This window comes from Octodon degus, unplaced genomic scaffold, assembly GCF_000260255.1.
Source record: "Octodon degus isolate 3935 unplaced genomic scaffold, OctDeg1.0 scaffold00109, whole genome shotgun sequence".
NCBI lineage: Eukaryota > Metazoa > Chordata > Mammalia > Rodentia > Octodontidae > Octodon > Octodon degus.
Window position 1 is genome coordinate 2,135,805 of NW_004524685.1, and position 5,260 is coordinate 2,141,064.

The window sequence follows — 5,260 nt, forward strand, 5'->3', positions numbered from 1 at the left end:
GGAACTGGGAAGTGTTGCAGTTGAAGGAGGGACAGAAGGAATAGCTCAGTGGTAAGGTACTTGCTTAACACACACAGTGCCCTGGGCTCAATCCCTATCTTAGTGAAGCAAACAAACAAATCCACTTGAAGGAGGACTTGGACTCATTTAACTCAGTGTTTTCTTTTTCTTTCTTTCTTTTTTTTGTGGGGGGGCCTTCAGGATGCCTTCAGGGCAGGTCTGGTTTGGCTTGAGGATGAGGGGATCGAACCACAGCGTCCTGAGCCTGACTGCTTTGTTTCAGCAAGCACTTAAACACCTGAGCTAATGGGCAGGACCCAGTGTTTTCAATTTGTAGAGGGGCACACTGAGCTCTGGAAAGATCACAGAGCTTCATAAAAATAAAACCAAACTATAGCTCAAGGTAGCTGACCATCAGTACAGTGTACCTTCCGATGCTTTGCTTTCCCTGTGGGTTGCTTGTTTGTTTGGTTGATTGGTTGTTTGTTTTAGTGCAATGGCTAAAATTGTGTGCATGGGTAAAATATGTAATATAAAAATATAACAATACAGAGCACTTAAGTCACTGGTGAGTTCCCATCCCATCCCTCTCTTCCAAGTTCCAGCTCTTCTCTTCCAATATACCCACTATTACTAGTCTTTTGGATAGTCTTTCAGAGATAATCCTGTGAATTTCTAAGTGAGTGTGTGTGTGTGTGTGTGTGTGTGTGTGTGTGTGTCCATGTATCTAGCATAGCATATGCACCCTGCTTGTTTCTTTGTTTTCATGTAATCATATCATAGAAATTATTCCCTATAAACTTTCTGTAAACCTTGTCCCATTCCTCTTAATGGCTGCATAATTATTACACTGTACAATAAACACATCAGTCTATTTCACCAGTCCCCTGTGGATAGAGATCTAGATCATTTCCTGTCTTTCATATTATCAACATGCTGCTGTCGATGAATTTCCCACAGATGCATCTTTGAGCATTCGGGCAAGTATGTGTAGAGTATATACCAAGTAAATTCTTTTTGAGAAGTGAACCATTTTTTTTTAATGAATGCCTAATGGTATTTACATGTTTAACCTTTTATGAACATTGCAAAATTTTTCTCCAGAGAAGTTTATTAATTTACACTTCCAGTAAGCAAGTGTAGGAGCCTACCATTTACTTTACCTTATGCATAAAATAATCATTATTTAAAGTTTTGTTTATATAGCTTTTATCATCTAGTAAAGGTAAGTTTCTTGAAGACAGAAATCATTAGGCTCATTTCATTGTCCATGACCACCAATATAGTTATCCATTCAACCAAGATTGACTGTGCTAATGGTTAAAATACAATTCTACTCCTTGTGATAGTACATTAATTTCCTCAGATTAAACTCCTTGCTTTAAAGAAGTAAAATAAAGGTGAGCAAAACATTTTTTCAAGTCCAAGCCTTCCAAAAGTACCAACCAATGAAAAATTCCCAGTTAACATTCTGGAGAAAACAGATGCTTTGTATTCAATTCTACTTTCCTTAGTGGCATTTTCCTACCTGAAAAGAAAAAATTGTGAAACCATTTTTGCTTTGAGAGCAAAAACAGTCTTTCAAGGCAAAGGAAACAAGACTGAAAGCCCAGGGTCCACAAAAGTTAGGACTCAGGAAAGCCACCTGCCACTCTAAAAGAGAACTCACCAGGTTATCACCCGAAGTTGAGGGTGACCCGGAAGTAAAGGCGCCTCTCATTCAATTTCTCCTAATCTGACTCATTTAGGAACATTAATGCTTTAACTTGGGTTAAGTAATGCAATGTAGCACTGCATGGGCATCTTTTCCAGATAACTGGCAGACACTAATTAAAATATACTTCTCAAATACTATTCTTATGTCTCTTAGTATTCCTAAAAGATTTTTTCAAATACATTTTACAACACACCAAGAAAATGAGGAAGAAAGCAACTTGACCCTTAGTAAAAACCAGCCAAAATAACAACAGTAGAGAAACAAAGACTTCATATATTGAACTTACCAAGTATTGACTATAAACGTTTTTGCCTCCTAACTCAAAGATGAAAGGGAATCCAAGCCTGAAACTTACAGAAGAAATTGGGAAAGTGATAAAATTTTGAAAATTGAAAATGCAATAAATGAAGAATTGAGTGAGTTTAATGGTATCTTAGATATAGCTGAAGAGAAAATTATTGAACAGGATAATAAGCCAGAATGAACCTTGCACAATGTAGCACACAGACAAAAAAAAAAGTCAGAAAGGATAACAGAGAGTATATGGAAAATTATAGTGCATATTTATTTGTAGATTTAGTAACTAAAGAACAGGAAATAAAGATGAGCAAGAAACACTTACATTTTTATGGCTATAATAACAGAATTTTCCAGAACCATAAAACTTAAGAATCTCAAATGCAACAAGGAAAGAAAAACCCTACTATTAAATATATCACTATGAAATTATAAAATACTGAAGAAAAAGTAAAAATTTTTAAATTTTACAGAAAAAGATAGGTTTATTTCTTCAAAGAAGCAAAGTGCAAAATGAAAGTCAAACAAGGTGAGAATATATTTTCAATGTTCTTTTGGAAACAAACTTTCATCAAATTTGATACCCAGAGAAGAAAAATATCTGTCAAGCATGAAAATAAAACACAGACATTTCTGGAGAAATGAATATGAAGATAATTCATAGGCAACAGACTAAAGTACAGGATCACAGATACAGGAAAGATTGAAAACTAAAAATGTGACAAATGCATAGGTAAATATAAACGCTATCTCTAATACGAATGTCTTACAGAGATTAAAATATATAAAATTAAAATTCATAGCAACAACATGTCATCCATTATAAACCAGGGTAGGGGGTTAAAAGGAGAAAGTCAGACCAGTAAGATAGCTCAGAGGACTAAAACACCTGCTTAGGCAGGCTTAGGCAAGTTCAAGGACCACAGTCCAATTCCCAACACCACATGCAGCACCAGCCCCACTCCCTGGCTGAGCCAGTCACAGACTCTGGGCGTGGTGACACATGCCTATAATTCCAGCACTGGGGAGGCTGAAAAAAGGAGGATCACTATGAGTCTGAGCTGCGTAGTGAGACCCTGTAACAACCAAATACATTTAAAAAAGAAAGAAAGAACAAAGAAAAGGGAAAGTCAGTTAAATTATTTTAAGGTCCTTGCATTAATTGCAGAAAAGAATAAGTATTAATTTATATTTGACTTCAATGAGCAGTGTGTAAGATTGTAATTTCTAAGATAAATTTTAAAAGAACAGAAAAGAATATGTGATTTCTAAACCAATAAAGGAGGAGAAAGTGAAAGTAGTTAAAAAATAACCACAAAAAGTCAAGAAATGTGAGGAAAAGATGTTAGATTTTTTTATACAAATACATCACTACATTAAATATAAATGGCTCAAATGCTACAGACAAAACATAAAGATTATTATGATAGTAAAAGAGTTAAATGGAATTAAATGTCATGTATAGAAGACAACTAAAATACAATAATGCAAAAATTAAAAGTGAAAGATTAAGAAAATAAGCCATACAAACATTGAAAAAAAAGCATCACTATGTTAATATCAGACCAAACAGACTTTTTTTTTTTTTTTTTTTTTTTTTTTGCGGAGCCAGGGATTGAACTCAGGCCCTTGCGCTTGCCAGGGAAGCGCTTATTCTACTGAGCCATCTCCCCAGCCCAAACAGACTTTAAGTAATAACAGTCCCCAAAGTTTTATGTTGGGGAAAAGAAGAAAAATACAAAGTAAATGAAGGATCACTGTTGTACTGATTTTACAGTGAGGTAAGTCTTAGGAGAGGTATACATAAAACGCTCTGATGATTTGATGATACTGAGAAGACAGTATACTAAGTGTGCCTGACATCTAAAGGTAACTCTTAGAAGAGCTGTCATTTTATCAGAATTTGATATATTGATATGTTAGGTAGTTCTGAGTGAGGGGAAGACACTTCATTCAAAGAAAACAATATACCCAAAGTAGGTGTTCAAAAGTATTGGTGGAAAGTATTGTCAAGATATTATGAGAGTCAAAGAAACAAGGTGCCTTTCCTATTTGGTAGCTGTGGTAAAATCTATGATGTACAGCCCAGATCTCTCATTCTTTTATCTTTTTTAGTTAGTTAGTTAGTTAGTTAGTTAGTTAGTTAGTTAGTTAGTACAGGGTCTCACTATGCAACTCAGATGTAGTGATCCTTCTGTCTCACCTTCCTCAGCACTGGGATTACAGGTGTGCCCCCCCCCCCGGTTTATGGAATAAAGTAGCAGGGCTTGAACCAGGGTCCTCGTACTTACCGGGCAGGTGACCTTAGCAGACCATTGCCAGACCACCAAACTACCTCCCCAGCCCCAAACTCCCCTTGTTTACTAAAGACATTGTGTTCCCAGCTAGAACTAGTATTGCCTGCCAAAGGTTCACAGTGGGACCCTCTGTAAGAAGTGCCCTCGAAGAAAGGCATGGCCTTGTGAAGGATTATGGTCCCTCTCCAGGAGGCAGTCTGTGTGTAGTAACTGGCCCAGTAACTGCCTGGGCCCCCTTGGCACAACCTGAGTCAGTCATGAAGGGCAACCTTGCTCCAGAGTTCCCAGTAAGTTCTGCTGGGCCCTTTGCAGCAAATCATAATTCCTCTTCCCCTTCTGTCCTGCCCTGCTTCCCTTGATCCTTCCAGTAAACTCCTTCATGGCATTTTCCATGGTATAGTCAGCACTGAAGTACACAGTGGCCAAGGTGGACAAGGCCCCAGAATCCTGACTCCTGAAGCTATATTTTTCTCCACACCTGGCTGATGGAAGGTAAAATTTGCTGTGAAAATCCCAGGGCTCAAGAGACTATACAGATTACTACTAATATTTTTGCTGTCTTAATTGTTTCCTTGCTTTCTTCTTTGTCACACCAAATTGTCAGTTCTGCTGAGCACAGAACTATCCTGTGCTTACACTGCTCTGCAGAGGTGAAGAAACATGGAACTAGAAAGTGAACTTAGGGCCGGCCAAATAGTTCAGCAGATTAAAGCACCTGCAAGCAGACACAGGGGCCAGGGGTTCAATCCCTGAGCATGCTGTGCCAGCCCCACCCCTGGGACGCGCTGAGGCAGCAATTGAGACTGGGCCTGGTGGTGCGTCTATAATCCCAACTCTTGGGAGGCTGTAAACAGGTAGATAACTACGAGTCCAATCTACATAATGAGACCCTGAACACCCTGTAGGCCCTTCCCTAAAATACAAAAAGAGAGAGAGAGAGAGAGAGAGA